This window comes from Ambystoma mexicanum, chromosome 8, assembly GCF_040938575.1.
Source record: "Ambystoma mexicanum isolate Mex_15411 chromosome 8, UKY_AmexF1_1, whole genome shotgun sequence".
Lineage (NCBI taxonomy): Eukaryota > Metazoa > Chordata > Amphibia > Caudata > Ambystomatidae > Ambystoma > Ambystoma mexicanum.
The window spans coordinates 1584786480-1584795385 of NC_090929.1; the positions used below are offsets into that span (position 1 = coordinate 1584786480).

Genomic DNA, 8906 nt, shown 5'->3' on the forward strand with positions numbered 1-8906 from the left:
TGAAATGGCATGTCTGTTAGAGTAAACCACAACATCCGTTAATATAAAACAGTTCGCGAGGAGCAGATTCTTGTTTCATCATAAACACTGAGAATTAAAAGTGTACGAGCCCCTTACCGTCATTAATCTCTCATCTACATTGAATCCTGTTATGCTGTGTATATCTAAACGCGGTGCGATCGGCATACCCATTTAATGAGAAAACGAAAGAATTTAGAAAAAAGCACCCTCCGAACACGTGATGGATAATCACGTGTGCGGCGCCGTGCGCGAATAACACATCCGAAGCAAAAGAAGTCGCGATCACATGGAGATTGATCACGTGTGCAAACACGGATCACCTGCAACATTAACACAAAGACTAGAAGGATAACATCGAGGAAAACCTCGATGAGATGCATGAAATAAAAAGAGAATTATATATACCAATCCACGCCGTTTTATAAAATGAAATAAGTATAAATGCAGATCGCCAAAAACAGTAACCAATTGGGAATACAAAATAATAATAATATTGTATAGATTAAATTAGCCCATGGGTCAAGCGATAGTGCCTGGCCGGTCCAAATAACTCCTGCAATGACACGCACGAACAGAAATTCCCCCTTATGTCACATACCCTCACCATCTACAAGAACACATGCAGTTCCGTGTCGCTGTTAAGTCCCAGGGTAGTACAACGTAACCTACAGATGGTGCGTGCTTCTAATTGCCGCAATAATGCTGAGCGGTCCCCACCTCTAGGATGAGGTCTTGCCTGCATAAGTCCTATGAACCTAATATCACTCACATTTTCCATTTGATGCTGTTCCTGCCAATGTATGGCTAAAGGTAATTTGGAATCAAACTTCCTCAAGCTTGCGAGGTGTTCCCTGATGCGTATCCGTAATTCCCTAATGGTCGAACCCACATATACTTTGCCACAAATACACAAAATGGCGTAGACCACATATTTCGTCTTACAATTCAAGAAGTCGCGTATTTGAACTGATAGGCCATTATGAGAGACAAAATTATCAGCCTGTATGGCAAATTGACAAAAATTACATGAGGCACATTTAAAGAAACCCTTGGGTTTGGGTGGTAACCATGATCTGGAATTGACCGAGTGGGTTGTGGGAGCTAAAAAAGAAGGACATAGATACCCCTTCAGTGTGCGATTCCGTAAGAAAATGAATCTCTGATGATCAGCTATATAGGGTGTGATGTTGGGGTCCAGTTGTAACAGGTGCCAATGCTTATTCAATAATTTGTATAACATCTCTGAATTGTGAACATATTCGGTAAAGATGCGTACATCAGAGAACCCAGCGGGTTTTTGCCTCCCCTGGTCCATCAACATCTCATCTCGTGATATAACACTCACCCGATTTATGCCATTTTGAATACAACGATTTGAATAACCTCTTTGTTTAAACCGTGTTTGAATTTGGGACACCTCGTCAGTAAATTCCTCCAAATTACTACAATTACGTCGTGCACGATAAAATTCTCCAAAAGGTATGTTCTCTATCACTGTGCGTTTGTGGCAACTAGTAGCCTGCAGAATCGAATTCACGGCTGTTGGTTTTCTGAAAGTATGAGTCTGTATTTGACCATTTATAATCGTGATGACGAGATCCAAAAATTCCATTCTATTGGTACTAATATGTCCCACAAATTCGATCCCAAATGTATTGTTATTCAGATAGTCAGTAAATTGTAGAAAAGTTTCTATTGACCCACTCCAAACCAGCAAAATATCATCAATGTATCTTTTCCATAGTACAATATAATCTTGAAATATATGAGTGCTGTATATATAATGATGTTCAAAAAAACCCATTAAGAGATTGGCCAGGGAGGGTGCATATTTGGCCCCCATGGCCACTCCTCGAGTTTGTGCGTAATATTGACCATTAAATAGAAACTGGTTATGTTTGAGTGTAAAAGCCAAGAATTCCTTAATCATTGATATATGGTCAGCATGAGAAGCCGAATGATTTCTGAAGGAAAAATCAATGGTTTCAAGTGCCAGGTGATGCTGGATAGCAGTGTACAGTGACTTAACATCATAAGTTACTATCAAAAAATTCTCTAACCATTTAATGGAAGCTAAAGACTGTAGAGTATGAGTAGTGTCTCGTAGATAGGAAGGCAGTGTAACAACCAAGCTTTTAATTGCGGTATCGATATATTGTGAAAGCCCTTCAGTGGCCCAACCTAAACCGCTTAAAATCGGTCTCACTTGTGGTAGCTGGGTGTATTCTTTATGAATCTTGGGTAGAAAATACATGGTCGGTATAACTGGAGCCGTCCGATGCAGAAAACATTTTTCATCATCAGTAATGAGTCCACGTGAGTGCCATTTTTGAATTAGGTCAGACAAATTGGCCACCGTTTGGGAAGTTGGATTCCCTATCAATAATTGGTAACAACCAGGAGTAGCAAGGTGATCGTTAGCCATCTGAATATAGTCATCTCTGTTAAGTACAACAATATTGCCGCCTTTGTCGGCGTCCTTAATGACTATACCCGGATCTAACATCAGTGTAGTTAACGCTTGCTGTTCTACCTCAGATAGATTATTATGGTGTCGCAATCTATTCTTGGGATGATCCATGAGGAAATACAAATCTTGTAAAACAGCCTGATGAAAGGTGTCTATTACACTCTCATCATGTGATGGTGGTAGGAATTTGGATGGCTTCTTGTGTTCTACCATTTTAAGTGGTAACTACTGTATGCCTAATTCCTGTTCTAATTGGCCTTTCTGAAGGTCAGAAGCCTCTGACAAGGACAACAATAATGCCGTATCCTCAATGTCTGATAGCGTGATATGACTAGGAGAGCTGGGAATATTCCTAGGTGTAAATTGCTTGACCTGTGTATGAAAAAAAATTTTGAGCTTCAACTTCCGTACAAACTTAAACAAATCTATTTGAAAATCAATAAAGTCAGGTTGACAACTTGGCGCAAATTAGAGACCTTTATTTAAAAGAGACACTTCAGCTGTGGTGAGAACTCTGGAGGAGAGGTTATATACTAAGTTTTCAGAATTGATTTCGCTTGAAGGTTCCTGAGACTGGCCCTGGTTTGGCGTTTGTTTGCAGTGTGCCCTGTACCTTGCCCTGGATCCTCTTCCTCTTCTTCCTCTGATGATATGTTGGGTGTTGCGATAGCTCGCCCTAAAGGGACAGTGAATCTGACATGTTTGTTTGTGGGAGCATTGGAGTTGGAGAAATTTCCTTTTTTGTACCTTTTAATTTCTGCCATGAATCCCCTCCTGCGATATGTTGAGGAGGTGTTTGGATTCTCTCCCACTGCACCTTCTGTAATGATCACGGGTTCTTCCTCAGAATCAACCTCTGAGGAGGCTGGACTTCCTGTCGGTGTTTTAACTAATGGACCTGTGTTGTCTTTATCAAACTTGGCTTGGAACGTATACACTCGATCGATCTTGTAATCTCTCTCGTCCCTGAAAAATTTTCGAAATTTACGAATTTTAATCTCATCCTGGTAATCTTTCAATAGATTGTGCATAGTAGTATAATTTTTATCTTTAACTACCTTTGGATTGCCCATTGCCTCAATTTCTTTGTGTAAAGACTCAATTTGAGTGGAGACTCTTTCAGGTTCACGTTCAGCATGTGTGATCAGAAGTTGCAACATTTTCTCAGAACTAACCGTGAGATTTTCTTCCCATTCACGAGCTAGATCTTGATCAGCATGATTGGTAAAATCAGGAAAGATGAGAATTCTCAGTCCTCTAGGTATCATATTATGCTCTAAATAGTTAGCAAGTGAGGCTTTTTCCCAATACTTGTTGGTTTCTCTCTTAGCTAATCTTTCTAGTTTAACAAATGTATTCGCTAAAGTTTCTGGCTGTGGATTACTCCCCGTGAAAGCGTTACCTGGGGTGCCCTTGGGTGAGAACAATGCCATCCTGTCTCTTTCTCGATTGGCTAAATATTCAGCCATCGTAATGAGAAGCAATAAATAATGTGCTGTGTGGCTCAATTGCGCCCTACCTGGTATGTAGAAAGCAAAACAGAAAAACTGAGGTGTGCCAGGTTAAATAGCGCTTGAGTAATTGAATATTACAAAATCAAATCGATTGAACCTCGAAGGATTGGCTGCAGCACCCTGAGGGAAAAGCGGGCACCTCAAACCCACTTAACAAGACAAATGGAACAATGGGTATTCCCCCATTATGGATGCGCTGCCAGCAAAACAATTATGAAATAGAGAAGTCCTCTCGCACACTTCCTGTGCGATAATTGATCTGGTTAACACAATAATGAAAGTTTTATAAGTTTAATCTTCATCACATCCAATGTGTGTTGTGGCGTGACAGAGTGATATGCCAACACGTGTTTCGACCTCTCTCGGTCTTTCTCAAGGCAAAACTCTGTACAGCAAATGAAATATACAATTTTGTAATGCATAAAAATCCCCATTAGTAATCCAGGACATGAAATACAGTGAGCACAACAAACAAGGGTAATGGCAAGTGCATATATACATTACCAGCAGGATGGATGTAGCAACATTGTCACAGGCAGCATATAAAGAAAAAATTCAAGAAGAAGGAATACAAAATAAAAGAACATATCATTGTTTATATGTATATGATTGGAGTAACATGCGACATTATTCTAAACTAACATCAATACGCAGTTAATACAATTGATGTGCTACCCAGTGCTTGTCCACAAGAAGTGTAAATGTTGTGCATGTGGATCTCCATGCACCATAATAACAATGTGTATATCTTCTGAATTTAAATTCGTGCATGTCATCGCCAGGTAGCAAAAAACCACCAAAACAGCACACATCACCGAACCCATTGGGTCAAAGCTAGAATTAGGTCAAAGATACCCCATGCAATGTTGAAATAAGAAACCAGTTAAAATTGGTAAACACCAGAAAATCCCATTCCCACACCCTGTAAGGGTAACACGATGCCAAACTCGAATTTAAACGAAATTACCATAGATTGATTGGGTAGTGTTAAATGTCTTGGGTTTATTATCACGCCTGAAAAATCTAGAGAAACAAATCATGCATAAGTCAAAGTTGTGAAACCGCTTGAAATCAATAAAAATATTTCAAAGGGTGAACCATTGCCTTCCTTACCAAAGTTTGAATTATGTCAATGCGAGCAATCTAATTCAGTAAAAACGTCCCACCTGAAATGGCATGTCTGTTAGAGTAAACCACAACATCCGTTAATATAAAACAGTTCTCGAGGGGCCGATTCTTGTTTCATCATAAACACTGAGAATTAAAAGTGTATGAGCCCCTTACCGTCATTAATCTCTCGTCTACATTGAATCCTGTTATGCTGTGTATATCTAAACGCGGTGCGATCGGCATACCCATTTAATGAGAAAACGAAAGAATTTAGAAAAAAGCACCCTCCGAACACGTGATGGATAATCACGTGTGCGGCGCTGTGCGCGAATAACACATCCGAAGCAAAAGAAGTCGCGATCACATGGAGATTGATCACGTGTGCAAACACGAATCACCTGCAACATTAACACAAAGACTAGAAGGATAACATCGAGGAATACCTCGATGAGATGCATGAAACAAAAAGAGAATTATATATACCAATCCACGCCGTTTTATAAAATGAAATAAGTATAAATGCAGATCGCCAAAAACAGTAACCAATTGGGAATACAAAATAATAATAATATTGTATAGATTAAATTAGCCCATGGGTCAAGCGATAGTGCCTGGCCGGTCCAAATAACTCCTGCAATGACACGCACGAACAGAAATTCCCCCTTATGTCACATACCCTCACCATCTACAAGAACACATGCAGTTCCGTGTCGCTGTTAAGTCCCAGGGTAGTACAACGTAACCTACAGATGGTGCGTGCTTCTAATTGCCGCAATAATGCTGAGCGGTCCCCACCTCTAGGATGAGGTCTTGCCTGCATAAGTCCTATGAACCTAATATCACTCACATTTTCCATTTGATGCTGTTCCTGCCAATGTATGGCTAAAGGTAATTTGGAATCAAACTTTCTCAAGCTTGCGAGGTGTTCCCTGAAGCGTATCCGTAATTCCCTAATGGTCGAACCCACATATACTTTGCCACAAATACACAAAATGGAGTAATTCGTCTTACAATTCAAGAAGTTGCGTATTTGAACTGATAGGCCATTATGACAGACAAAATTATCAGCCTGTATGGCAAATTGACAAAAATTACATGAGGCACATTTAAAGAAACCCTTGGGTTTGGGTGGTAACCATGTTCTGGAATTGACCGAGTGGGTTGTGGGAGCTAAAAAAGAAGGACATAGATACCCCTTCAGTGTGCGATTCCGTAAGAAAATGAATCTCGGATGATCAGCTATATAGGGTGTGATGTTGGGGTCCAGTTGTAACAGGTGCCAATGCTTATTCAATAATTTGTATAACATCTCTGAATTGTGAACATATTTGGTAAAGATGCGTACATCAGAGAACCCAGCGGGTTTTTGCCTCCCCTGGTCCATCAACATCTCATCTCGTGATATAACACTCACCCGGCAGGAACAGCATCAAATGGAAAATGTGAGTGATATTAGGTTCATAGGACTTATGCAGGCAAGACCTCATCCTAGAGGTGGGGACCGCTCAGCATTATTGCGGCAATTAGAAGCACGCACCATCTGTAGGTTACGTTGTACTACCCTGGGACTTTACAGCGACACGGAACTGCATGTGTTCTTGTAGATGGTGAGGGTATGTGACATAAGGGGGAATTTCTGTTCGTGCGTGTCATTGCAGGAGTTATTTGGACCGGCCAGGCACTATCGCTTGACCCATGGGCTAATTTAATCTATACAATATTATTATTATTTTGTATTCCCAATTGGTTACTCTTTTTGGCGATCTGCATTTATACTTATTTCATTTTATAAAACGGCGTGGATTGGTATATATAATTCTCTTTTTATTTCATGCATCTCATCGAGGTTTTCCTCGATGTTATCCTTCTAGTCTTTGTGTTAATGTTGCAGGTGATCCGTGTTTGCACACGTGATCAATCTCCATGTGATCGCGACTTCTTTTGCTTCGGATGTGTTATTCGCGCACGGCGCCGCACACGTGATTATCCATCACGTTTTCGGAGGGTGCTTTTTTCTAAATTCTTTCGTTTTCTCATTAAATGGGTATGCCGATCGCACCGCTTTTAGATATACACAGCATAACAGGATTCAATGTAGACGAGAGATTAATGACGGTAAGGGGCTCGTACACTTTTAATTCTCAGTGTTTATGATGAAACAAGAATCGGCCCCTCGCGAACTGTTTTATATTAACGGATGTTGTGGTTTACTCTAACAGACATGCCATTTCAGGCGGGACGTTTTTACTGAATTAGATTGCTCGCATTGACATAATTCAAACTTTGGTAAGGAAGGTAATGGTTCACCCTTTGAAATATTTTTATTGATTTCAAGCGGTTTCACAACTTTGACTTATGCATGATTTGTTTCTCTAGATTTTTCAGGCGTGATAATAAACCCAAGACATTTAACACTACCCAATCAATCTATGGTAATTTCGTTTAAATTCGAGTTTAGCATCGTGTTACCATTACAGGGTGTGGGAATTGGAATTTTCTGGTGTTTACCAATTTTAACTGGTTTCTTATTTCAACATTGCATGGGGTATCTTTGACCTAATTCTAGCTTTGAACCAATGGGTTCGGTGATGTGTGCTGTTTTGGTGGTTTTTTGGCACCTGGCGATGACATGCACGAATTTAAATTCAGAAGATATACACATTGTTATTATGGTGCATGGAGATCCACATGCACAACATTTACACTTCTTGTGGACAAGCACTGGGTAGCACATCAATTGTATTAACTGCGTATTGATGTTAGTGTAGAATATTGTCGCATGTTACTCCAATCATATACATATAAACAATGATATGTTCTTTTATTTTGTATTCCTTTTTCTTGAATTTTTTCTTTATATGCTGCCTGTGACAATGTTGCTACATCCATCCTGCTGGTAATGTATATATGCACTTGCCATTACCCTTGTTTGTTGTGCTCACTGTATTTCATGTCCTGGATTACTAATGGGGATTTTTATGCATTACAAAATTAAATATTTCATTTGCTGTACAGAGTTTTGCCTTGAGAAAGACCGAGAGAGGTCGAAACACGTGTTGGCATATCACTCTGTCACGCCACAACACACATTGGATGTGATGAAGATTAAACTTATAAAACTTTCATTATTGTGTTAACCAGATCAATTATCGCACAGGAAGTGTGCGAGAGGACTTCTCTATTTCATAATTGTTTTGCTGGCAGCGCATCCATAATGGGGGAATAACCATTGTTCCATTTGTCTTGTTAAGTGGGTTTGAGGTGCCCGCTTTTCCCTCAGGGTGCTGCAGCCAATCCTTCGAGGTTCAATCGATTTGATTTTGTAATATTCAATTACTCAAGCGCTATTTAACCTGGCACACCTCAGTTTTTCTATTTTGCTTTCTACATACCAGGTAGGGCGCAATTGAGCCACACAGCACATTATGTATTGCTTCTCATTACGATGGCTGATTATTTAGCCAATCGAGAAAGAGACAGGATGGCATTGTTCTCACCCAAGGGCACCCCAGGTAACGCTTTCACGGGGAGTAATCCACAGCCAGAAACTTTAGCGAATAAATTTGTTAAACTAGAAAGATTAGCTAAGAGAGAAACCAACAAGTATTGGGAAAAAGCCTCACTTGCTATCTATTTAGAGCATAATATGATACCTAGAGGACTGAGAATTCTCATCTTTCCTGATTTTACCAATGATGCTGATCAAGATCTAGCTCGTGAATGGGAAGAAAATCTCACGGTTAGTTCTGAGAAAATGTTGCAACTTCTGATCACACATGCTGAACGTGAAC

At 40.0% G+C, this 8906-nt stretch overlaps 2 long non-coding RNA genes across 2 annotated transcripts; one reads left to right on the top strand and one right to left on the bottom strand.

The window, feature by feature from the left end:
• Positions 1-4259: 4259 nt before the first annotated feature.
• On the bottom strand, positions 4260-5169 carry LOC138473818 (uncharacterized). Its single transcript, XR_011268935.1, has 3 exons — positions 5119-5169; positions 4973-5028; positions 4260-4390 (listed from the first exon to the last, which is right to left on the bottom strand). It is a non-coding gene; the product is annotated as an uncharacterized lncRNA (long non-coding RNA).
• Positions 5170-7347: 2178 nt separating this feature from the next.
• LOC138473819 (uncharacterized) lies at positions 7348-8261 on the top strand. Its single transcript, XR_011268936.1, has 3 exons — positions 7348-7401; positions 7492-7547; positions 8131-8261. It is a non-coding gene; the product is annotated as an uncharacterized lncRNA (long non-coding RNA).
• The last annotated feature ends 645 nt before the right edge of the window (positions 8262-8906 follow it).